At 44.1% G+C, this 27440-nt stretch overlaps 1 non-coding gene across 1 annotated transcript; it reads right to left on the bottom strand.

Moving 5' to 3' along the window:
• Positions 1 to 15393: 15393 nt before the first annotated feature.
• Positions 15394 to 15533, bottom strand: LOC127686535 (small nucleolar RNA SNORA48). Its single transcript, XR_007978155.1, has one exon. It is a non-coding gene; the product is annotated as a small nucleolar RNA SNORA48 (small nucleolar RNA).
• Between the last annotated feature and the right edge of the window lie 11907 nt (positions 15534 to 27440).

Raw genomic sequence — 27440 nt, forward strand, 5'->3', positions numbered from 1 at the left:
GGAAGAGATTCTACTTCATGGTATGCATGAATGAAATTCCAAAAGAGTAAAGCAAAAAGGAATTACAAGAGTGGTAGGACTATTCTCAGCTGCGTGCTGGGGGAATACATCATCGAGGAAAGGTGTTGTTCCAAACTTCTTTTCTTGCCCCGGGACCTGGTATTGATAATATGTTTATTGATTTTGCTGAGCAGCCCTTCCTTCCTGGTTCCCTCCATTCTCCTTCCTCTGTGAATGACTGCGGAGGCTGAGCCCTTCCCAGCTAACTTGCATCTATGATTTTGATGCTGTCCAGGGTGTCTTTAGTATATTCATTCCACAGTCCAGACCCAGGAGACACTGAATCTGAATTGCACATGAGCTGCACATGACCCATTCATTCAAGGTGCTCATACTCTCCCAGGCAACCTGAGAAGTGTGGGACGGGGATGGTGTGAGCAGGCCAGCTACTGCCTAGGAGTTTTCTGCAAAAAGAAAGCTTTGGTGACTAAGGAAGGGTAGAAGAGAAGCAGGAATCCAGAGGTACAGTGGGCTTCCTTCTGGGCCTGCTTGTAGGACAACTGTCAATCAGATGTTACCAACTGGAGTTTGTTCTAGAAATACTCTGGAACAGAATGGCATGCTTGCGGCCAGGACCAACACCTTTTATTTTCTCTCACTTCTCCATGTGGAGAAAGGCGTGTTGACCCTGTTTTGGATAGGGTACAGAAAGCTGTGATGACTGCTTAAGTACTCTTAAGCACTCTTTTTAAGTACTCTTTTGTTTTGATGTCTCTCTGGAAAGAATTTTGGGGCAAAGATATTTTTGCCTAAATAAGAGACAACTGCCCTGAAGGAAGGACTAAGACACGGAACTAGCTGAAATGCCCCACAAAGGGAGAACCTGTCCAGACCACACCCAGAGGTTGGGCGTGGTCACCCGGTTGAGGGATGGGGCCACTCACCTATCTCTCAAGCCCCTGCCATTAATCTTTCTTTCATTACAATTATTGCTCTCACCCAGGCCTTGCTGCATCGGAACTACAAGAACAGACTTGGAGCTATAACTGGTAGAGATGGAGCATTAGAGCCAGGCTTTTGAGAGTATAGCCAGGCCCTAGTTCTGGTCCTGTTCCTTGAATCCTGATTCACCATAGTGTGATGAGGAACAGCATCCCAAGCTCCTATTATCATGGTCTACCCTGATGGACTGTATCTTCCAGGACCCATAAGATAAAACAAACTCTTCCTCCAATAAGTTGCTTCTGTCTGGTATTTTGGCACAAAAAGATAAAATGTAACTAAGTTTTTCTAATAGGAACTCCATTGGGATATTTAAGACAACCCAATTTCACTGCCAAGACCATTTCTGTACCAAATCTCATAGGCTCTAGTGTAGTCCAACTCCTCTCCACATGTAAATGCACAGCCTCTCTCCACATCTTCCTTGAAGATCAGGCCTATGCCTCTTTGCTCTTGAGGACATTAAAGTACAGCTAACATTTTTAAACATTTCTCATGCCGAGCATGAGATTAAATGCTATGCAGAGACTATGAACTATTATATTTAATTCTTAGAGCACTCCTATAAAGAATAGTGTTTCTAGTTCATTTTTTTCAGAATATAAGTTAAAATGTTAATTTATTTTAAAATTATTTTTTAGCATGTGGTTATGTGTGTGTATGTGTGGGGGTTTGTGGACAGGGTATGTAAGCACACATGTGTGTGGAGGCCAGAGCAGGGCATTGAGCCTTTGGAGCTGGAGTTACAAGAGGCTGTGAGTGACCTGATAAGGGTGTTAGGAATAGTATCTGTCTTCTATAAGAGCAGCATGCACTCTTATCTACTGTGCCCCAGCCCTTAAATCTTTCTCTCTCCTCTTGGCTAAGGGAAAAGATTGTTGTGACTCCTGTGGCTGAGAACAGAGACATTAGTATGGTCTCTTTGCAGTAGCTAATACAGAAGGAGATGTTGAGAGTATCACAGAAAACCCTAGCTCTTTTTCTCTCTGGGGTGACCATGGGTCAATCTCCTAACCTCTCTGAGCCTTGGTATCCTCCTGTGGAAATGGAAAAAAAACAAACCATTTTCTTCCTCAGTGAATTTCTAAGAACATCTTATGTTTTTGAGTACATATCTTGTTAAAATTTCTCTTTTGGATCACAAACAAGACGTATTGACTTCCCTCTTTGAAGGCTTCTAAGTCTGGTCATGATACTAGAGGCTCCAAAAATTGGAGGAGCAAATGAAGGTGGATGTAGAAGACTCTGGGATGGCTCTGCTCTAACTCACTGTTCACTCAGTGGCCATTTTTTTCCAGAACCTTTTTTATACCTGACCCTGGGTTCTGCAGTCCTGGGAGGAAAAAAGTCTTTGGTTTTTTCCTGATAGGAGTTCGTGGTTTTAGGTGAGGAGACATGACTAATGCCATCTCTGAATGATCAGACATGCAATTCAGCTTAGCACTATCTGGATGGGCAATGGAGTTTGGCAAAACAAAAGTGTTGAAGAGATGAATGTGATCAGGGCAGGTCTCCTGGCAGCAGTAGGCTAAAGGGGCTGAGAGTAGCAGGAGATCTGAGGAGGCAGTGCTGACACTTCCCATCCGTCTGTGCTATGCAGGCATTATCATCTGTGTGTTACTCAAAGACACTGAGAGCTTACTGTATCTTAGACATGGAACCAAATTCACCCTCAGTCCCAACTCTTTGAGAATGACATCATCATACCTCATTTCTCCAGATGGAAAATGGGCAAATGGAAGTCCATGTGTTTAGGTTATCATCAATGACAGACAGAGCATTTGACTTTGGTCTGTTTGTTATATGTAGAGCCTATGCCTTAATTACCAAGCCAGTATGTGAGCTTCTGTTGTCCACCCAGGCAGCAAAGGTACGGACAGTAGGAAGAAGGCTGAGACCAGTTAAGAGCAGAGGAGGAGGGATTTTTTTCTTAAGTACTCTTTTGTTTTGATGTCTCTCTGGAAAGAATTTTGGGGCAAAGATATTTTTTCCTAAATAAGAGGCAACTGCCCTGGAGGAAGGACTAAGACATGGGACTAGCTGAAATACCCCACAAAGGGAGAACCTGTCCAGACCACACCCAGAGGTTGGGCGTGGTCACCGGGTTGAGGGATGGGGCCACATATCTATCTCCAAAAATTTAATCCAGAATTGCTCCTGTCTAAAGGAAATATGGGACAGCAGAGTGGAGCAGAGACTGAAGGAAAGGCCATCCAGAGACTGCCCCACCTGGGGCTCTATCCCACATGCAGACATCAAACCCAGACACTATTGTGGATGCCAAGAAGTACTTGCTGTCAGGAGCCTGATATAGCTGTCTCCTGAGAGGCTGTGCCAGATCCTGACCAATACAGATGCAGATGCTTGCAGCCAACCCTCAGACTGAGCACAGGGACCCCAATGGAGGAGTTACAGGAGGGACTGAAACTGAAGGAGCCTTATCTGGCATCAGTGGGAGGGGAGGCCCTTGGTCTTGTGAAGGCTTGTTGCCCCAGTGTAGAGGAATGCTAGGGTGGTGAGGAGGGAGTAGGTGGGTGTGGGAGCAGCCTTATAGAAGCAGGGTAAGGAGGGATGGGTTAGGGGTCTTGCAGAGGGGGTAACATTTGAAATGTAAATAAATAAAATAAAATGATAAAAACTGTCAAAATTAATTAATAAACTTATAACTTATAAAGATAATGAAGAGAGAAAGGGTGGGTTCTTTGGGCTAACTCAAGTTCTGTCCAGAAAGAAAGAGGGCATATTAAGGCTTCCTTGTATAGTTCTCAATATATGAGGGTACAAAAGGGGGGGCTAAAATGGGAAATCATGCCTGAGGCTCTAGCATAGTCTTTATTTGGAAATGTGAGCATAAAGATCTTGACTTGATCCATCCAGGGAAGCATGCTTCAAAAAGTGGACAGCAATGAGACCAAAATGAGAATCCGACCACATTCTAGTACTAAGCATCTCAGGTGAAAAAGTTCTGAACCCAGATATCAGGTGACACAGAACTCTCCTTCAAGTTTTCTGTAGAACACTGGGGACAACCCATATCTTCTCTCTGCCTTCAGTTTCTCTATCTAATGACATGGGCGTTTGGACCAGATGAGTGCTAAGTAGGTGTCAAGTTCCAGTAAGGATGATGACTAAGCATTTGCCAAGATTGGAGATGCTATTTAGAAATTTTCATTTCTGTAATGGGGTAGTTATCTTTGGCCTGACTGCCTAGCTTAAAGTCTTCAGCAGCAGACTCAACATTAATTAGTTAGGACCTAGAAGGAGGTTGGAGACATCCTTCCTGCCCTAGAGAAGAAGGGGCTGTCAGGGCTGGTGTGATGGAGCAGTCGCTGCCTGCATCCCAGAATAGCTGCAGCCTCCTGGCATCTGCCATGCTGGCTGCAAACTCCTATCCCATTGGCTGCTGCCTCTCTCTGCCATCTGCCAGGTGATGCTTTCCAGGTTTTTGTGGCACCGGCTAAGCAGTCCTGTGTGTGCTATAGCATGCGTTCTGTTTTTTTCTTTCTTTTTCTCCAAGTGACTAGGACCATAATAGCAGCTCCTGTCTGCTTCCCTCACCTCACCTCCATGGTGATTGAGGACAGAACAGTTGCTTGAGACAGTGATAAGGAGCTCAAAGTTAGTGTCAAGGGTTACAAATTATTTTTTTACTGGATAGGCACAAATCTGTGTACCTCTCTTGACTCTGATATCATCATCCCTAAAATTTAAATTGCAGTTGAGTTGTTGTTCTGCTCTCTTTTCTGCGTGGAGACAAATTAGGTCTTAAGGTTTTACTCATTTCTACTCATATAGCTGAGATGGAGCATGCCCTATCCCAGCTCCAGCTGGGCATCCTAAGGTGCATGATCTTCACTTTGGTCATAGTGACAGGCTAGAGGCTGGATGAAATCCTGAAGAATTTATGGGCAACCCTGAGGCAGAACGACTGAAAACACACTTCCTCTCATGGTGGTGATGATTTAGATGGACCAATTGGATTATTTCTTTTACCATATTCTCATGGGGGAGACTGGGAAATGTCCTTCAGTGAGTCATGAAAATGGCAAATGCATCATTTGTTTTGGAAGGTTGAAATTGAATGAAGCAGAGACAAATACCAGAGAGATGAGAGTGTTGACGATACTGTGTGCCGTCTCTCACACTGTTCCCCAATCCTCTTCTTTCCACAGCTCCATCTTCAAGCTCAATGGACAGTAATGGGTAACAAGATGTGGGACACACTTCACAGTTTTACTTTGGTGATCAGGGAAAGCTTTTAGTTAGTGTGATCTTAGACTCGAATAAAGCAAGAAGGTGACGTGGGCAAATACACAGTCTGGAGAGAGGGGGAGTAGAAAGTTCAAAGCTCTTCAGGTAAGCAGTATCTGGTATCTTTGAGGAATAGTAAGTGTATCTGGTATGGATGGAAGCCAGATGGTAACTTAGAACTCTTCTTTTGGGGGTTCAAATTGTGGTTACTTTTTTCCTGCCTGTACTATGGTAGAGGTGGTATATAAGGTACAGTTTCATAGTGTTTGGTGGTTGTAATTTGAGGGGCCAACAGTGTCAGAGAGCATCCCTGAGGCTCATTCTGTAGCTGCCTCTGTCTATTCCTAAGAGATATGACTTTTCCTTGAATATGTTTCCTCTGACAACTCCGAAGAATCTGTCAAAACTACTTCTAAAGGGCTCCAGAGGACAAGACAATTCTTTGTAGACAGAAAAACTTCAATGGAATGGATTTCTTTCATTACAATTGCTGAGGTGTGACATTCCATGAACACATGCCAATTTGTTCTCTGTGTGTTTGTTCCTTTCTTCATTCATTTAACAAGAATTTATTGAGTGTCTGATATCTGCCAAGGTATACAGAAAGGCACTGAATCTACAAAGATGAGTCAGCTGCAGTTTCTGTTGTCAAGGTTCTCAGCCTGGGGTGGGTGTGGAGGAGGCAGCAGTGTAAATAGACAATTAGAGAAAAACATGGCAGGTACTGAACTGAACAAAGTAGGAACTTAGTGCTATTGCAGGAGCCCCTGGAGGGTTGGTTTTGTGAAGAACCAGGGTGGTCTATACAAAGGACATGACTTCCAAGTTGGACTCTGAAGAGTCAGGGAAGTTTGACAGTGCGGACTAATGTGGAAAAAAGAATATGTTAAGAATATGCCATCACCAGAAAAGATGCATTAGAAAGTTGTGAATAGTTCCAGATTGCTTGTTCAGCTTGCGGCTAGTAGACTGCATGGGCCCCAGGGCAACAATGAGCATCCAACACAAAACTGTAAGCATAAAACATTGTGAACTGTATGTGTGTCTGTCTGTGTAAGTGCATGTGTGTGAGCAAACATGAGTGTGTGTGTGTGTATAAATTTTGTGTGTGTGTGTGTGTGTGTAGGTTAGAGAACATTCATCAGATACTGTCCACCTTTTATTTTAAGACAGGCTTTCTCAAAGGTCAGCTACTCGCCAAGTAGGCTAGGCTAGCTGGTCATTAGATCCCAGAGATCTGCTTGTCTCCACTTCTCCAGTGCTGAGATTACAAAGATATACTGCCATCCAACCTATTTTGTATTTTGAAGGCCAAACTCGACTCCCTTTTCTTGCAAGGCAAGTATTGTACCTGACTGCACCTTCACTTCAACTTCATTATATTTTTTGTCTTAACTTAGTTGCAGTTCTGGAGTGTAAACTTTGTAGATGAAAAATGTGTATCATAAAGTTGACAGGCTCAACATGTCTATGAAGGCTTCCTGAATTCTCAGTTAAAATAGAGGAAGATGGTTGAGGGCTACCTAGAAAGCATTTGTATTTTGACTTTGTTGTATTGATTTCAATAATCACATGCAGTTCTGGAGTGTAAACTTTGTAGATAAAAAATGTGTATCATAAGGTTGACAGGCTCAACATGTCTATGAGGGCTTCCTGAATTCTCAGTTAAAACAGAGGAAGATGGTTGAGGGCTACCTAGAAAGCATTTGTATTTTGACTTTGTTGTGCTGATTTCAATAATCACTGTGGAATCTCTAAGTCATCGAATTATGGAACAGATTATATTGTTATAGTAAGTAGTATAGTACAATCAAATACAAGTAACATAATAATGGGGGTTTATCTGAAGAGTGAATGCTTAGTTGTTTAGTTTGATGCAGTATTACATAGCCAGTTACAGGTGCTAGGCAGGCAGCACAGGAGGACAGGAGATAAGGTCATAGGTCTTGTTATATCTTTACTCTAAGGAGAGCAAAGGCTATTCCATCCAGGCAACTGCTGTCCCAGTGGAAGCTTGGGTGTAGGACTGCCACCACAGCTCCTGAGTTTTCAAGAGCAGCTGGAGATCCAGGTCCTTATGTAAAAAAAAAAATTCACCATTTTTAAATACTGGCAAGTAATTTAAATTCTACAAAATGCTATGTGGGCCAAGTGTAACACATCTACCAGGCTGATCTATCTGCCTGTGGGCCACTGCTTTGTAACTTCTGAGTTGAGGAAAGAGTTTTTCTTTCTTCAAAAGAGAGAACAAAGTGGATTTAGGTCTCAGGACTCATGCCTGGAATGCCTGTCACCCTCCTCTGAGCAAAATCCTAATCATTACTTATGGGTCTATGTAATTCTCTCGGATGCTTTCCCCGGGATTCTGCTCCTTACTGTTCCCTATCTTCCCTAAGCTTTCATCATTTTTCTTTGTGTTTGTGTCTTCTGTATCATTTACATATCTTGATATCTAGGAAAGAACAGAAAGCAAATAGGACGAAATTAGAACAGGAGAAAAGCCAGAGCCGGAAAAGACACAGAACTTGGAGTATGGACTTTACAGGAGAAATGGGCTATCTTCACAATTCTGGTTCTCATGGACTGGAGTTGTGTGGCAGCAATGACCTGGGGCTGGAGAGAAGCAGACTGGATCTGGCTGGAAGGTGATGCCCAAGAACAGAGGAGATCATCGAGTTTCCATAGGCCTTGACTATCACTCCAGATGTGGACTATTTTGAGTCTGTAAGTACATCTATCTTGAGCTTTTGTTGATGTACTGAATACTGACCAGCGAGGGTCTCTGTGAAGAAATTTAGGATAAAGAAGTCAATACCCACTACTTTTGATATCTCATTTCCTTAAATCCATTTCTTGTTTTCCCTGGAAATCCATCCTTTCTCAACTTTTGATATATGTCTCTTTTGATGCGAAAGCCTTGTGCATGCTATTGAAATGCTTCATCACTGGGCTATATCTCTAGCTCCAAGGTCTGTAAGTGCTTCTTAGTGAAGAGTCGAGAATGTGATGAACATGGCTCACCTAGAGACGGAGAAATATATATGTATATGCACATACACACATATGTACACAGCAATATATATACACACATACACACATACACACCACACACACACACACACACACACACATGCACCAGGGATACTTTACAGTAACTTAACTTATTATCATTGAAGCTTAGTTTAGTACATTATTGGTGCAGAGAAACGCTGGAACCAAACTCAAAAGAAAATGAATTTTATCATGACATTTGACTCCATCTTCTTATGGACACCAATCTCATTAAGCCCTCAATATAATACTATCTCTCTCTCCATCCATCCACCCATTCACCCATCCATCCATCTCTCTCTCTCTCTCTCTCTCTCTCTCTCTCTCCCTCTCCCTCTCCCTCTCCCTCTCCCTCTCTCTCTCTTTCTCTCCCTACCTACCTATCTAGATTGAAACTTTATTCAAGGGTTTGATCCTTGGAGAATCTAAATCTAGAGCAACTGGCAGTTACCACCATGTCCTCTCAAGGGAGTCAGGAGAAGTGTTGGAGTTAGCGAGAAGTCAGGCTCAGGTAGAAGCAATTGATTTGCTGATCAAATGGTGTCTACAGTTGGTTGGCCTTAGTTATATATTTTTTGTTGGGTAGTTTTGTGGTTTTCTTCCTTTAAGCTAGTTTATATTTTCTTTCATCAGTTGTGTCCAAAAGGAGTCTTTCAATATCAAGGAAGGCATGAGGAAGGATTCCTCCCATGAATAGTCTTGATAGGCAAAGCATCTTGATATTTATTCCCTCCATTGTCAAAGTCTTCTTTGAAGGTGGTAAAGCAGTTGTTCTTACTCCATCACACAGAGAAGGCACTGAGGGGTTAATGAGATTGGTGTCCATAAGAAGACAGACCCAAATGTCAGGATAAAAATCCTTTTCTTTGAGTCTGATTCCAGAGTTTCTCTGCACCAATAATGTACTAAATTAAACTTCAATAATGTTGAACTAAATTACTCTAAAGTACCCCTGGAAATAGACTCTTGGAGTCATAATTCATGCAGGGTAATTACAAAATAACTTTCTTCTCATTATTTCCCCACTTACATACCTCCAAGGGAAGACACAGTGACAAATGTCAGAGTTGGGACAATTTAGATAATTATTTGGATGTCTGGCTAATGGATTCCCTTTCTCATAGTTACTACAACCTGCCTGCTTTTAATATTTGTATGATAATTAACAAAAATGGAGACTGCCCATTTCATGTCCATCCCCACATAACTAAAATCTGTTAGCAAAGAATTATAAGGCCAGGAAGATGGTTCAATGGCTAAAAGTACTTGCTGACAAGCTTGCAGCCTGGGTTTGATCATAGAAATCTAAAAAAGAAAAAAAAGGAAAAAAAAAGATGCAAGACAGGAATAGCACAGGAGTGCTCAGACAAGCTAAACTTAAGTATGTTGTGTAGAAATGATCCCTCATCAAAGTGGGGAAGTGTGAACAATTCCAAAAAGTTGTTCTCTGATTCACACATGTGCAAAAGTCTACACAGACACACACAAGCACACACACATACACACACATACACACATACACACACTAACACACATATACACACATGTGCATGCACACACACACACACACACACACACACACACACACATATACCAAGTAAATACAAGAAAAGCAAATTGTTGAGGACCTTCCTCATGCTAGTCCATATTCTAGAGTGATTTTTTTCATTACACCTATCTCATCCCTGCTCTTTGGGTCTTGGGTTCAATAATATTGATGCAATATAGTCTTACTCCATAAGAAATAGTTTTTAGCCTTCTAATACCTTCAGTTTTATTCATCTAAGGATGTATTCTATTTTTCCACATTTCTCAAAACTAAAAATTTTCTTAAACATTCTTTATTAAATTATTTATAATTTAATTAATTACAAAATAGTTAATGATTTACAAATAAATAAGTATAGCTGTACAAGCCTCATTTCTATATCTCTGACACCTAGTTCAATACCTGGTCTTTTCTCAGTAAATATTTGGTTCTCAACAAATATTTAGTGATTAAGTAGATGGCTTAAAGATTGGCTTATCCAAGGGTATCTTAGAAAAGGTGGCCCATGAACCAGGATAAACTTAGAGAGGAATCAAAGCTTGAGAGTTTAGCTTGATGGCTGTCTAAAGAAAGGATGGATTAAGCAGAAGTAGGTTAATTTTGAGAACAATGATCATTTTCAGGAACACAACACTGGGCAGGAGAATCGGAATGATAGACACCGAACCCCTTGGGCTTAGAGGACAAAGTGGACGAGAAGGCAAGAGGCAGCGATGACTGCAAACAAGATAGGAGCTGGAGAGGAGCAACGTTCTAAAGCCAGTACAAGGCGGGGCTCGTGGAGAAGAGGGAGGGTCAGCTCCAGTTTTCTGAACCTCTGTGAGGTGCACCTGATTCACACTTAGCTTACTTTCCAAAGTATTTTTACTCTGATTGCAGCAGTTGGCAGGTTTCCAAGTGGCAGTGTGATTGCTGTTTTCTGACTGCAATCCTCACCTCTCCAGGTTAGCGGGCACGAGTCCTCTGACCTGGCTGTGGAAGTGGCACCTCTCCTTTTAGCAGTGTTTGTGAATGCCAGCTGAGATGCTTCGTGCTCTCTCCACTGAGTCTTTAGGAGCAGTCACAGGGTTGCTAGCTGGGGAGAAGGTTCAGAGGGTGACAAGTGCTCACTCTGCAAACATGAGGAACTGAGTTTAGACCCCTCCGCCCTCTGCCCACCCCCAGTACTCAATGTGAAAGTTGAACATGACATCTTGCACCTGTCACAGTTAGTTATTGATCTGGGGTGCTTATACTGGGCTCGGGGAGCCCTAGCTTTTTATACATGGTCATTTTATTTAATCTTCCTTTGAATTCCATCAGGTCTTTAATATTGGCTCCATCTTACAGGTGAGACAATTGAGGCCCAGAGAGGTATGATAGCTTCCTGAAGTCATCACGGAATATATATCATGGAGATGGGTATGCGGATGAGATAGAGCTTTCCTAGTGATCCCATTGAGTAGGTGGGGGGCACTGAGCCATCCAGGGTACCTGATGGGGACTTTGTCTGTCACTGTAATAGGCTAATGAATCTGGTCCTATACCTAAATGCTGAAGAGAGACTGAAAAACAATGCCAGTTTATAGTTAATGCAGCTCAGGGTTGCTGGTGGGGACAAAGAACTTCCACTCAATGGTTTAGCTTTTCAACGGAAAAAAGAGAGTGTTTTTCTTCTGAATATTAAAACGAAATTTAAGCCAGGAGGAGAAAATACTATTTTAAACAGGATTTAGCAAGACTCTTTGTAATTTTCCATCGAGAATGAGGTTTTTGTGTTTTGTTGAAAATTAAGCGGGGGGCAGGGGGATATCCTCTGTGACTAGGCTGAGGGATTTCTGCTATTCACCGCAGGGCTGCCTGCCCTCCCTGTAACATCCCAGTCCCCGCCAGGGCAGATGAAGGGCAATCAATGAAGCAGCCGGGAGAACAGCGTGAATCAGGAGCAGATGAAAGCTACCCTCCCAGGCTCCTTTCTGAAAGGAAATGCAACTAGACCACATAAAACAGCATCTGAAGAAGCTGTGGACTTGATGAAGATGAGGCTGCTGCCCATCACCTCCCACTCCTTGAGCCCCATTCGGCTAGTCTGACGTCACAGTGAGGCTGGGCCGGGATGGGGAGGCGAGATAGTCTGGTTGAGTGATTTCTTCTGTCTCCAACCATCTTCCCTGTTACAGGAAGCAGTGGAACCCAGTTTGCACACGGGAGGGAGTCTGGTTTCCATCATTCCCATTGTCCTGAATCCCTTGGCCGTGTGCTTGCTTCTGTGTGGGGAGGGTAGACAGCCTCATGACGGTCTCATCTGCTTTACCCATGCTGTTTGTTTTCTTTAAGCTGCTAGAACTCTGCACCACAGAAAATCAGGTTCAGAGCGCCACACGGCCCACTCCTGGATCCCCTTCGCCCTTCATTTCCCGTTCTGGTGCTGTCGATTGTGCTCTGCTGCTTACCCAAGAAGAGCTCTCTACTGCGGATGTGTAGTGGCTTTTAAGAGGGAAGCCGGTGATCTCTCAGATGTGGTTTCCTCGGCTTGGTTTTTTCAGGTCTTTTGAATGGCTCCTGTTAATCCACAGCATCTCTCCTGTTGGAGTGGAGGCCTCTTGGTAGGGAACTATTAAACCCACAAACCTGTTCCGCTCTGTAGCGCCCTGCACCTTTTCTCTAGCTGTACTTACTAATCCTGTAAATACCGGCTTGGTATTTATTAGTCCTCATATTCTATGTTTTTGTTTTTGGCAGTACTGGGAGTGGACGTATGGCCTCAAGTGTGCTAGGTAAGCATTCTTCCACTAAAATACAGTCTCAGTTCTTAGCCCCAATCTACTGAAACCACCATAGGAATAAAAATGAAAACTGCTATCTACTGCTTTCACAGTGTGTACTATAGACCCAACTGAATCTAAAACCAATACAAGAAATAGGTGTTATCATTACGTGGAATTTACTGGTGAGGCACTGGAAAGTTGGGGTAGAGGCTGTAAGCAGTGAGGACAAGGAGAAGGGCAGGGCTGGATATCTGAACAGTTTGGATGGGTAGATAGATGGCCCTTACATCCTTCCTTTCTTTTTTGAGGTAGAGTATCACTATTTGGCACAGAATTTCTTGAACCATGCGATCCTCTTATCACACTCACTTCCCAGTCTTCCCAGGTCTGACCATCCTATTTTTGTGAACCCCCCAGAAACAGAAAAAAAGAGACCAATTTCTGTTACTCATATATTCACTAGAGCATGATCAAATTCCCAGTGGCCAGCCCCTTAAAGAAAACTGAGTCCTCTCCAAACCCCCATCTAGCACACCCCTGCCCAGCCGGAGCCAAGGAAGAATCTTACATTCTGTAAGAACTCTTGGGTCAGCCCCTTGGGCATTCGTCTGTGACTTGGTCTGAATGTTGGAGAGGGGACTTAAGCCTCACATGGAACATAGGCAAGGTGGACTTTAAGCTCTTTTCCAACTGAAAAGGTCTGGGTTGCGTTATACATCTTAAAGAAACTAATAAAGCCTTTTGTAAACATGCAGCAGCCCAGCCCTAGTGTGCTGTCCTTATTAAAAGCAGTCGAGTGGATGTTCATGTTGGAGCAATAAATGCCAACCTCAGTAAGACCTTAAGCCCTCTGGGGATTAGTATCAGTGTTCAATCATCTAGGATTTGTATTAACAACCACTGGTATTTATGGAGTACTTACTATTTACCGACCAGGCCTGTAAATTCTATGCATGCATAAATTCAATTCTCACAACACACCCACACAATCATAATATAGCACTCAGGTAAAGCTACAACGACAAATTAGTCTGCATCCTCGGTAGCTTAGCACAGTCAAAGGCTCAAAGATTTCCCCCTCTCTCTTTCTTAATGTTTTAAAGCTTTTACTAAAATGTTTAACCTCGTGAGTTTCACGTCATGTATCCCAGTCTCCCTCATCTTCCTGTTTCCTTCACATCTGCTCCTTGCCTTTGCAACCTCCTTCCCAAAATAATGTACACACACACACACACACACAGACACACGAACAAAACAACAAAACCAAAGCATAGAAAACATCTACTGTGTCCCACAGTAGATCCCTCTCTCCACACATCTTCACTTGCCCATGTTCATGGCACTGAGTCATTGATCTGGTGCAAGAGCTCTGGCTTCTGTGACATCATCAATATTGGATTCTCATCAGGACTCCTCTCGGTTATCCTGTTGTTGCCCTGTGTCATGGAGATCCTGCACAGGACTGGCCCTTTCACATGTCCCAACTCTTCTCAGATTTTGGGTGGGTCAATTCAGAGCCCGGGGTCTGGGCCTGGGTGGTGGCTGAGCTGGTCAGCTCACTGGTTCTCCCTCACTAGGGCAACCTCTTTAGCACTTCACCAGCTAGGCCCACCCAATGGCACCATCAGCAAAAGGCAGGGTCAGATCTCCTGCTCTCATGCCATCGGAGCTGGCTCATCTGCACGCATGCCTACAGAGCCAGCTACACTATGCTGACCAGTTGTGATGTGGAGTTCACTCCCCTAAGAGCTGCAGCCTGTGAGGGGCTGGGCTTGTTCATCTGAGTGCTATAACTAGTAAGGGGTCAGGGCTAGGTCTCCTGTTTCATGCCTTCAGTACCGGCAAGGTGGGGAGGGCATTACTTCTATGCCCTTGCCACCTTATGTCAGGTGAGTGGCAGAGGAGTGGGGGGCTATCATACTCTCACTATTGGGGCCAGCTCACCTAAGTCCTCTCACTAGAGCCAGCTCTACTGTGCTGTCCAGGTGAGATTCAGGGCCTGCTCTGCCAAGTGCAGCTGCCGGTGAGGGGAAGGGCTAGTGGCCCTATGGGCAACTGTTCTGACTGTTAGAGGTGGTGAGGTATAGGGGAGGGCCATCACCTGTGTTCCCGTGTTATCTCGTGACAGATGAATGGGAGGGTCAGCTCGCTCTCACTCATACCCTCTGGGTGGCTCACACCTTTCCACCGTCATGGCCATCCACCGTGCTGCCTGAGTGAGAGATGGGGTCATCTCTTTCTAGAGCGGTATCTAGTGAGGGGTGGGGCCAGTTATGCACAGACCCTGGACTTTCAGATGGTTCCTAGGAGCTTCTACCATCAAGGACATGCCCATGTTCTCTAATGGTAATATCAACCAAGAACGTAAACACTGACCTGTGCCACTGTGTGTCACAAACTCAGACATGGCCCTCAGGGGCTTCACCTTGGGTAGGGACATCACCATTGTCTCAGGTGACAGGACTGGCTATTCACAATAGGCTGCTCCTCTCTACCGTGGAGTCTCCAGTTCCATATCTCTTCATAATGCTCAAGTTGTGCCACTTCTCTTTCTTTCCCATCTGACCACCAGATACTTGCACGTGGTGGTGGCTCAGCTGCAGGCTGCTTATGTGGCTTGTGGGCCACCAGGTGACAGCCTCCATCCATACTGGGTGGTGTGTTATCAACAGATGTCTACAGCCCACCTGTACTGGGCCATATCTGTGGGAGGCATGGAAGTCCGCAGGTCTCTGTCTTCCTCCTTTCAAGCTGTGCTGCTTGGATTTGATTTGATTTGATTTGATTTGATTTTTATGCATCCAAGGCATTAAACAGCTTTGGCCATCAAGCCAGGAACCAGGCTAGAGTGAACAAAGGATGAACTTCTGCTCTGCCACTGACTGATATAAGAACAACACCAACTAGGAAGGTCATTGCCCATGGCTGGGGAACAAAGCTTTTTCTTTTTCTTTTCTTTTCTTTCTTTCTTTCTTTCTTTCTTTTTTTTTAGCGTGCAAAATGGTTGGGGTATTTATTTATTCATTTCTAACCAATCTTGCCTGAAACATGAGAAAGATAATGGCAGAAGGTCCTGGTTGGAGCACAGTCTCATATGACTACTGTGTTAGGTAGTCCAATGGGAAAAGAGAGCCTGTCATAAAGTAGGTGCCAAATAAAAGAGAATTGTAACAGTAATGATGCTTTGGACCCTGTGGGCAACTTTCCTGACTGTTAGAGGTGGCAAAGAGTTGGGAGACATCACCTCTGCCTTGGTGATAGGCAGGAGCCCAGATGAGGGATGGGTCAAGAAGGAAGATTTTATACCACTACACCAGCTAAATTCTTTGTGCCCAGAATTCTTCACTCCCCTATCAAGAAGTTCAGTTTAGAATAAATTGTGAGATCTTTGTCGACTGCATGTATTCCAATCTCTTCATAGAGTTCAGTGTGGTGTGGCTTTTTGGTTATTCCCTAGATCATTTATCCATATTTTTACTTGTCTGTCTGTCTAGTTGTGCTGGGGCTTAGAGGCTGACCACCTTGTCTGGCCTTTCTCAGAGCTTGGAACTGTGTGATTTAGTTGGGTGTGTGCTGTCCCATAGGCTTTCTCTGAATGTAAGCATCTGCCAGACAGCCTCCTAGTTCATGTGCCTTGTGCCATCTGTCAAGTTTACTTACGAGTTTTCATGCACTCACGTTACATCTTCTTTCCCATCTCCACCTTACCTGGGTCTGTACGGACCAAGAATGTGAGAGATGGGGAAGGCATGCATATTTTTTCAGAAGCAATTTTTCAGAAGGATTGCAGACTTCTTCTGTGGTCAGATTGTCTCTGCTGTTTCTTGATAAGTGATACTGGCCAAATTACTCATATTTCAGTCTCCTTATCTGTAAAGTGAGCATAATAAAATTACTGAATTCAGAGGATCCAGAGGATTAAATGAAACAATCCTCATAGATTGAAAAGAGCAGCAGCTCTTTTAGATATAACAACAAAACCACTTATTATCATTATTCCATTCCAAATCTGTCACTGAAACATCTGATTTCACCCCCACGTGCCTCACCAAGGATCCCTTTGATGCAAAGCTTGGAAAGAGTAACTGATTTTTCTCTGCATTGTCATATATCTGCAGAAGGGGACTTTTAAAGAGGCATTACTGAAAGACATAGCAGGAGGCCAGATGGTAATGACTGAAAACAAGGTCCCTTCTGTCTAGAAGAACAACTGAGTGGCATTCGGGTTATATATAAGATAAAATGCACTTCTGGAGACATCATATGTGATCCAAGGGAAGGAGGGCAACCTGGACTCTTGCCAGACGGACTGAAGGAAGTTTTCTTTCCCAGCTGTCACATCTGGGAGTTGAGCATCATCTTTTCCTTCCAAGACTGTCCTTCAGAGGACAGAGAGGAGAGCACCTCCTGATGGTATATATTCTTGCGGTTCACACTCCTAAGGGTATCACCCATTGTTCACTGAATCACAGCCATTACAGAATGACTCTGGTCCCTGTGGGAAAGAATATTGTCTTGGGGCTGGCCTGGCACTTCTTACTGGAGTACCATTCATTTCTACTTCTACTTCCTGAGAAGGTAAGGTAGAGCTAGTGTTGTGGTTTTCATTTCTCAATTGCTTAGAAATCATTGTTTTCCCAGAACTGTCCTCCAAATCTTCATGGTAAGTTAATCTTCCGATGTCTGTGTCTGGCATGATGGATGAGTGATTTCTAGTGTTTCTCTTATATTTCTGAGGAACACATGGAGAACTACTGCCTCGTTTTCCAAGAGTGGGCACATGTGTAAGCACAACAGATACTTCTTCTCTAGGGCTTTAAACACTAAACCTGTGCATGGAGGTGTGGGCACAATTAGAGAAATAGTTAAGACTGAACTGGAGTTATGGACAAGCATAGGATTGGTTTTCTCCGCTGAGGCTGCTTCTATTTTGACTCTTGGTCTAGATAAATACTTAAGTATGAGAGGTGCTGAGGGGAAGGATGGAGGAGAAGCTATCAGAGTGCAGATCTCTCCAGAACCTAGTGTTTAGATTCTTGCTTGAACTGGTCCATACATTCCAATATTTCAGCAATCTGACCCCTTATAACACTTCTTGCTCCCCAAAGTGGCTTCCAAATCTTTTGTTGGAATATGGACTTTGATTTGGAAGTCAGAAAGTCAAGTTTCCACAGTAGAGCCTGGGAGGGGGGGGTGGGCTGAGAGAACTGGGGGTTTACCTGGCTCTAGGCTATCTGGCTCAGGTCATCTGAGTTCAAGTCCTCTTTCCTACTTTGTGAAGGCTACCAAGCTGTAATTACAAAATTACAAGTACCAGCACAAGACACAATTTCAGTTGATAGTAGGAAACACTGGTCATCAGGCTTAACACAGAGTACTGAAAGAAGGCTCACCAGAAGAAACTTAGTCATGTGACAGTAAAAACATGAGCTTAGAAGCTCTGGACCTAGGAGCCCAGCTTGTTTCTCTGCCCTGCTCCAGGGTGCTCACCCCATTAGCTAACATGTCTGGTTCTGTTCCTACTGCCACACAGAACCTCCCAGTAAGCAGGGGGAACATTTTTCTTTCCCTTTAAGTACCTGATCTATGGATGGCTTCTGGTCATAAAAGGCTGGCTTCAATAAAAGGATTTGAGTACAGTTAGATTTAGCATTGGGGATGGTAATATTTAGTATCCATTGTCCAGGCATCTGTTTACAGGAGGAAGAAAGATAACCATGGCTTCTTTATGGTGTTCACAAACATTTTATAATCACTTGAATCATCCCAGACTCTTACCAGTATGAGTCATGCTGCTAATAGAATTGGAGGGGCTAAATGATCCAATCCAGGTTCTGCAGGAATTTCTCAGGGGGATTTTTCAAGCCTGGCAGTGAGCTGACCATGTCTAGCAGGGACTCCAGAGCATTTCGGGGGCATGTCTTCCCATGTGGCATTACGTATTCTTTTACCTGAAGTTTTTCCATTTCCATTATCTGTTTTCTGGACAGCTGAGCTCAGGGGAAGATGCTGTAACCTCTTTTTCAGCAAAGACTTACCTGAGCCGAGGCCACTGTCTTTAAGATTGAAAAGAGACAGTCTTCGCCCCAGCCACCAATTCCTGTTAGTTCTGTTTATATTCGAGTCTCCAGACTACTAATAAGAGAACAGGGTGGATATTTGAGAGGTCATCTGTGAGGAACTTGGCCACAGAGTCGCAGGTAGCATCCTGTCTCTGGAGAATTGATACTTAATGTAGTGGTGAATTATTTAAATGCTTGGCTCCTAGAGGGTCATACACATGCTGCACCCACCCAAGAGCTCTGGATTCCCGAATGGAAGATATATCACACACACACACACACACACACACACACACACACACACACACACACACACATACACCGTACACACGTGCACGCACAGTTAATTTTGATTATGTCCTCAATGACTCGGCACAGGCATAACCTCCCTGTGGCTAGCAAACACTCCCCTCCGGTATTTCTGAGTTAACATCTTTTGAAATCTATATGTCATGTCTGCTACCCCAGACCCAATCAGGGAAGTGGCTCCTAGGGCCACTTTCCCAGATTCTTACATGCCATTGGGCCTTTAAGTTTCATCCTTCATCATCATGGCTATTCTCCACTTTCCCTCTCCCTTGGTCCCTTGTCTGTACAATCTGAAAGTCCCACCCAGTCTCCCTGCCCAGCCATGGCTCTACAGAAATTCTTTATTACCAATCGAAGCCAGCTGGTGGTCTAGAAGTGCAGCTTTTGGGAGGTGAATAAGACAAAGCATTAGAACCAATTTCCAACAACTTAATGCCTAGACTTAGCTGATTTTTAGACTCAGAGGTTATATAGAACTGGGAATGGAACTCCTGACATCTTACCAAAATGTGTAAATGCAACTCCTGGAACTTCTTAGGTTCTGGTTAATGAGGCAGATATACAGGTATAGGCAGTAGGACTGAAGTAGGAGGGAGATATGCACACATACACACAAACACACACACACACACACACACACACACACACACACGGTTGGGGGTTCCTTCATTGCTTTATATGTCTCTTGGTGGCTTAGTGTTGTAAAATGATTAGGAGATATTAGAGGTAACTAAATTATAGACTCAGATTGTTCTGGCTTCATATTAAACCTCTGTCTTTTAGTACCAAAGCTATGAGCAAAGGAACAAGTCAAATCTCAGTTCACCATTTATTAAAGGGAATTTAAAAATTATTATTGTTGTTGTTGTTAAATGGGGATTTGATGTTTTCTGATTTCATAGCTAACATGAGAATAACTTGAGGAATATGTAAGTTAGCTTGCTAAAGTTCTGTTTCCTTCCATCCCCAAATCTTAACATTCATTTTCTTTTCTTTTCTTTTTTTTCTTCTTTGCAATCAGAGATTCAGGATGAAGGGTTAGCCTTCTGCGATGCCTGGCTAACAATGTTTCTTCTCTAGTCTTTTGTGATATGAACTTGCTCTGAGGATCCATTTGCTAACTGGCTTTTCTGGAGCTGATTTGACTCTTTCCAGAGCTCCAGTCTCACTTACCATCCTCTTGGGCATGACAAAACTAAGACCTTATAGTCCTAGTTCCCTTCTAGGGAGATGCAGTGAGGAGGACATGGTGCTGGTGTCTTGCAGGTGTTGACTGAGCCCAGGCAGCTCCCATCCCCACACTTGGCAGCACCACCCCTGAAGGATAGATCGGATCTCCCCTCTCCTCCCCGCCTGCCCCCTCCACCCCTCAATCTGGGAAGAACTGAAACAAAGGAGCTTGAAACAATGCAGCTTTCCAGAAGGCTGCATTAGCGAATTCCTATGCCTTCTCACAGCATTTGGGACCTTCTGATCCCAATATGCAAAGAGCTGGTAACATGTAAATCAGCAGCTCCCAGATCAGTAAAAATAGACCAGTTGTTCCTCCCTCCCTCCCTCAGAACTGCTCCTGCCTCTAGGTCCTTTCTTTTGTCTTCCTGTTCCTTGAGCCCATGTCCCTCCCTATGTCCCTCCTTTCCTGCCCTTTTCTTCTCTTTACTCTCTTTACCCCCTCTACCCCATGGTTTCCCTCTTTCCTGTTTCTTTCCCTCATTTTCTTTGTGTCTTCTTGCTTTTGCTGCCTTCCAGACCAGGATAGGGGTGGGATCATGGGATGTTGCTCACCAAAGTCTGGAAGCTCAGCACACTGATATTTGCAGGAATCCAGATGTGCTTTGGTTCCTTGGTTCCTATGTTGGGGCATCAGGGAGGCAGGAAAGCTCATGGCCTTGCTAGGGGCTGACCTTGGGCAGGCAATTCTCCCCAGAGAAAGATCAACATTAGAAGGTTGCTAGGAACACATGAAGTACTGCAGATGTTTAGTTCAGAGAAATTGAATTGGCCAACAATTACCAGCCATTATTCTCAAAGGTAACTAGAGTGCAGTTCCAAGGCAAGGCCCAGGCACAGATGAGTGAACAGGCTTGGGGCTGTCTGTGAAATGCTATTGTAACTGATTGCAGATGACAATCAGAGATGATAGGTCCAGGGTCTCCATCTGTAAACTGCCTTGGAGAAGTACTGGCTTGGTGGTACCGCTTGAGGTTTCCCTGCAGTGATCACACACAGGGTGGAACACAGAGGCCCACGGCATCAGCTACGCATAGCTTTGTGCCCTGTGATGATCCTGTATAAAGCATCTGTCACTAGAACAGTGCTTCCCACTCTTTCTTATTACCTGGCAGGCACACTTCTCCCCAGTTTCCTCCACTCCATGGATTATGTTTACATTACAGTATTTCTTTTCTGTGCATATGAGACATGTGTGTGTGTGTGTGTATGTGTGTGTGTGGTGTGTATGCCACAGTGTATGTGTGTATGGAGAACAACCTGAAGGAGTTGGTTGTCTCCTTCTACCATGTGGGGTTTGGTGTCAAATTCAGATCATCAGGCTTGACCTGGTGAGCCATCTCTCCAGGTCCAACCCTCCGTGGCTTCTTTACAAATATATCTATATATGTCTAGGTATAATGACATATATATATATATATATATATATATATATATATATATGCATGCATGCATATATGCTCTGTGCTTTAGACATAAAATGAATAAGATATTTTATCCATCAAGAACTGTCTGTCTCCCTTGGGGATGATATCATATCCACTGGACCATATGTCTGGTGAGGACAATAGTCCACACTGATATTTTCTTTTTTTTCCGATGTATTTTTATTTTATTTGATATATTTTTATTTACATTTCAAATGATTTCCCCTTTTCTGGTCCCCCACTCCCCGAAAGTCACATAAGTCCCCTTCCCTCCCCCTGTTCTCCCACCGACCCCTTCCCACTTCCCTGTTCTGGTTTTGCCTTATACTGCTATACTGAGTCTTTCCAGAACCCACACTGATATTTTCTTCCCTCCCTCCCTCCCTCCCTCCCTCCCTCCCTCCCTCCCTCCCTCCCTCCCTCCCTCCCTCCTTCCCTCCTTCCCTCCTTCTCCCCTTTCTCCCCCCCTCCCTCTCTCCCTCCCTCTGTTCCTTTTTTCCTTACTTCCTCACCTTTTTCTTCCTTTTCTTTTCATTTTCTTTCCTTTTCTTTGTTACTGTGGATCAAAGAATCTCCCTAAGCCCTGAGTAGAGCTGGTTTAATAGGGGTGTTATCTGTGACAGGGTGACTCAGAACCACTCTGGCCACGTACTGATTTTATTCTTTAGGTGACGAATACAAATACTGTTTCATTTGGGGGAGGTTTAAAATTTATTTATTTATTTATTTATTTATTTATTTATTTATTTATTTATTTATTTATGAGAAAGACCATGAAGTTGGATGAGTGGTTGGGGTTTCTGAGAGGTGATTGGGGGAGGGAGAGAATGTGATCAAAACTAATAAAATTACCAAAGAATAAATAAACATAAAATGTTCAATGTTCTCAGAAAAAGAGAAATACTGTAATTTTCAGGGTTTCATTTTAGGTAACATTAGCATGGCATGGGGACTACAGAATTCTTTTTAGAAGGAGATCACTTTCTAGTTAGGAGCAAGGCTAATCCTCATAAGGTAATGAGGTAACATTTCTATTGCAACCCTCTGCAGCAGATGTCACGTTCACCTCTGCTCTACAGTCAGTGAGCTTAGGGTATTTAAGTAACTTCTTTAAAGTTGTAGAGGTAGCTGGTACATTGTTTGGAATTGGAACTCAGGGCTCTAGACTCACACTGAAGTAGATTGCCTCCTAATAGCAACATAAGAGAATCTCTTTTAAATGTCAGAACTATAGAACTATCATGTGACCCAGCGATACCACACCTGAGATACTGTTTTCTGACACAGAGATACTGTCATTTCTGCTCTGTTCACAATATTGGGAAAAGGAAAACAGCCTACAGATTGACCAATGGATGAGTGAGTAGTGACAATATCGTACGTATACACAATGGAATTTTATTTTAGCTGTAATTAAAAATGGAATCATGAAATTTGCAGAGGAATGGGTGGATCTGGAAAGTATAATATTAATCAAGGCAACTCAGACTCATAGAGACAAAATCAAATATTGTTTCTCATATGCAGATCCTGGCTTGTGTTGTTTATGTCTGTGTATGGCAGTGGTGTGGGTACAGGTGTAGGCTATGAAACCGGAAGGAGACCATGAGAATAGGATAATGGGGGTTGGGCAACGGAACACAGGTGATATGAAAATGGAAACGAGCGAGCGTTATATGTGGAAGACAGTAAGAAAGGGCCAGGAGGATGAGAGAGAAGAAAGATGAAGGAGAACCAACACAAAATGTTGTTTGAAAATGCAGCGCACAAGGACTAGCAAGCTGGGTCAGCAGGTAAAGGGGCTCACTATGTAAGCCTAACAACTCCTGTTGAGCTGCAAGGAGAAACCTGACTCTACAAAATCGGCTGCTGTTCTTCACAAGCATGCCGGGGCGCACGTGGCGCCCCCACTCCTCCACACATCATGCGTCTACATAATTGAAATCAAAACCATGTCAAATTAAAAAGAGAAAGTCCCCATTGGTTAAGCCTAAACAAACGCCCGTGGTGGCATGGCTGATGTGTTGTGGGAACTCAGAGCCTGGAAGGGAAAGTAGGGAGGCGGTGCCATTAGGAAGGTCCGATAGGATGCCAGGAGGTGGCAGAGGGAGATCGGGTGAGGGGAGAGGAGACAGCCTGAGAAAGGGCACAATATTGGGGAAAGTCAGAAATTCTCCTTAGAGTCAGAACGTCACAGAGAGCCTCCTTCCGGGTAGTGCTACCAATAAACTAAGCAGTGTCCTGGTTTTTGGCACAACCATAGCAATAAGCAGCGAGGGCATTTGAATGGCCGGGCCACTTGTTCCTGAGGTGGCACTTTGATTCCGGGGTCTGTCAGTGTTGGGATAGTGGACATTCTAGACGGGATGAGTCTGTTTCGAAGGCTGACTTGTGCATCATTAGAGGGTATTTAGTACCATCCCTGCCTTCTTCCTACCCTCCGGAAAGATGACTCAAGATGTCTCCTGACATGGCTAGATGATTCCTGAGTGGGGCCAAGCCAGCCTTGGTTATGAAGAGGCTGCAGAGGTAGGAAAGTCAGCTTCTCATGCTCTTGAGTTAATGTCACATGACTTTTGGCAAAGTATTTCCTGCCTCCAACCCTGGGTTTTCTTGCTCAAAATGTGAGGCAGCTAGAGGCTGGTTGTGGTGGTTTATTCAGGAAGCTGAGGCAGGGGGATTAGGTGTTTAAGACCTGATCTATGCTATATACTGAGATATATCTTTTTTCTTTCTTTTTTCTTTTTTCTGTTTTTTCTCTCTCTCTCTTCCTTCCTTCCTTCCTTCCTTCCTTCCTTCCTTCCTTCCTTCCTTCCTTCCTTCCTTCCTTCCTTCCTTTCTTCCTTTCTTTCTTTTTCTTTTTTAAAAAGGCCAGGCTTCAGTTGGTCCCTAAGGACCTTTTAAATTTAGCCACTCAGCACTGGCCCCAGAAGTGTGGCCAGCAGCTCCTGCTGCCTGTTGCTCCTGCATTATGCAGTGGGATGACACCCATACTTCCTGCTGGGAAAGCTGGCAGCAGCTGGCTCTGTGCTGAGCCCAGGGCTAATCTACTGCCTTCCAGAGCAGGTGTGTGAAGGGCCCTTGGTGTCACTTTCCACAGCAACACCCAGGTGACATCTTTAATTATAGTCATGGAGAGTAGAGCTCAGGAGGTGGCAACAAGCAGCTCTTGGGTGTGAGAAAGTGATTAACACCAGGACTTTGGCCAAGTGGAGCCGCTGAAGTCATTTCCTGAGGTCCTAGTGGAAAGTTTGGCCTTCCTATTTCCTTAGAGGACTCAGGTCTTGGTTCTCTTTGTCCTGGGGACAAAGCAGATGTTCTGGGGAAGGGGATGGCTGTTGGTAACAGCACCAAGTAATGTTGCTGTCTGGGAAAAGAGGGCCTGCTGGGGTAGACTTTGTTATTTTGCAAAAAAGAATTAGAAACTTTGAGGGTGATGCAGAGTGGAGTGGGAGTTCTTAGGGACCTCTGTGATACACTCCCATCTGTCATACACCATTATTAGAGGGAGGTATTCTTAAGCTCTGTTTTACAGAGGAGGACTAGGGTGAGGAAAGCCATTCACTAGATGATGACTGTCTCTTAGTCTGTCTCAACATTCAGAGCGAGGATGGGGTAGATTCCAAAGTCTGTGCTCTGATTTGTAAGTGAAGTCAGGGTTCTAAGAAATCCTTCTTCTGATCCTGAAGTCTGGCACTCTGTCTTCCAGCCTGTCCATCAGAGCCTAGAATGCAAGCTCTGAGGTTTTGCTATCTTGTATATCTTCTATCTAGAAGTTTTGTGTGTGTGGTGTGTGTGTGTGTGTGTGTGTGTGTGTGTGTGACTCTCTCTCTCTCTGTGTATCTGTGTGTCTGTGTCTGTGTCTGTGTGTAGGAGATGACTTGATAAACAGTGATGGAGAGGGGAGCTTATGATAAGAAGCTGGAGATCCAAAAGGAAGCAGATACGGGTTAGCTGGGGTTGAGGGGGGATGGAGGGGGGGAGATAAGGGATAGGGAAGATGAAAAGGGGTTTGGGAGCTGGAAGCTGGGTGATGGAGAAGAGGAACCTAGGGGAGGAGGCTTAGGCTTTAAACAGAGATATAGATAAGAAGACAGTGGGAGAGAGACAGACACAGATAGAAACACACAGAGATAGACATAGAGAGACACATACAGAGTCAGCTACACGGGGGGAGGGGGGGGGAAGGGGGAGAGAGGGAGGAGGAGGGGAAGGGGAATGGGACAGGGGCAGAGAGAGAGACAGAGAGAGACAGAGAGAGAGAGGTGGGGTAGTTTGGTTAGGGTCACTGTTTCCAGATGGTTGTGTCTTTCAAAGAACCTGAGTATTAATACTATCTTGATCTTTACTGTGAAAATGAATCCTAAGGCTGTACTTTGGCAAGAGAGCCTTTCATGGCTGTGGTACCCCACAAATAAGGGGGCTGGTCTCATTCCCTCCTACATCCCCTGTTTACAGGAAGGATTTGATCCACCCTCTTCTTTTTTTTTTTCAACAATTGCACTGAAAAATTCTGTTTTGAGCATAAAGGAAACCAGGGTGATGGAAGAACTTAGCAAGAGGGGGTAGAAAGGGATAAAGGGAAGGATTGGGAGCAGGTGTATATGACCAAAGTGGCTGACATACTTGAAAGAAGTTCATGTATGAAACCCAACATGCTGTACAATGCATGCATACCGGCTTAAAAGACTGCTTTCTAGTTTGCAGATACAGTAAGTGTTGCTATTTGTTTAGTAGGTGGAGACTAAAGATTCACAACCAAATATGTAAATGAAGTGCTTTGACAGGGATACCACTCTTACAAAGAAAATAGGGTTGGGTACCATGTCAGATAGTGTTGTTGGGTGTGTTTTTCCAAGTTGACTGGTTAAAGAAGGTCCCTCTAGCATGGGACCTACTGATGATCAGGAAGTGGTCCTGTGACTCCCTGAGCGAAAGCACCACAGGCAGAAAGACTGGGACCCTCAAGAACTGAGGTAGGAGAGAGAGCATGGCTTGTAGAACTGCATTGCTAGTTTTTAGTGAGATTGGAGAGGTCCAGGTCCAGAGCTTACAGGCCCCTGAAGCTCAGATTTTGTATATAGTACACATTTAGAGAAAGTTGGTGGAACTTCTGAGGATCAAGGCACACCTCATCAGGTGGAGGCTCTGGAGCCTAATAGAAAAAACCCTGGGCTGGTCAGAAGGCACATTCCACCTCTGGGTGTCGGATGCGTTTTGGCCCGTTCATTGTCAGTGCCTCTCTCTGAGCTTCTGTAACAGTTGTTTGTGAGCTGAAGTCCTAAGATTCAGAGATCTCGAAGGCCCACTTGGCCCCGAAGTTCCACAGACATTTGCGCAAAGTCAATGGCAGTGACCTCTCAAGCTCCCAGAATTCACCCTTCTTTCCTGGTTTCACTGTTTAGGAACCAGCATCTCAGATCTCCACTCTGCCACTCAATTGGTGAGGGTCTTAAGCTCTTTAAATTTCAACATCCTCATTTTGTAAAATGTCAATTATAATATTTACCTCATGCGGGTATTATGAGGGAGGAAATGAGCTAATTATGTAAAGGGTTTAACTCAACTTCTATATACAATTAGCTACTTACACCAGCTGCAAATATTTACTATGAAGTTAGATCTGTCATCAGAGCATGGGTGACAATGTCCACGCACTGACTGATCACTGGTGCTCAGAACTAATGTCCTTCTGCTGGCCCTTCCAAATAAACATAACTGTCAACTCACTCCCTGTTCCCTAACCCCTTTCCTTCTCCTCAGGTTCCTTATCTTGGTTCATGGGATCATGATATTCTCTGACCCTAATGGC

The sequence above is a fragment of the Apodemus sylvaticus genome, chromosome 5, assembly GCF_947179515.1.
Source record: "Apodemus sylvaticus chromosome 5, mApoSyl1.1, whole genome shotgun sequence".
NCBI classification, from domain to species: domain Eukaryota; kingdom Metazoa; phylum Chordata; class Mammalia; order Rodentia; family Muridae; genus Apodemus; species Apodemus sylvaticus.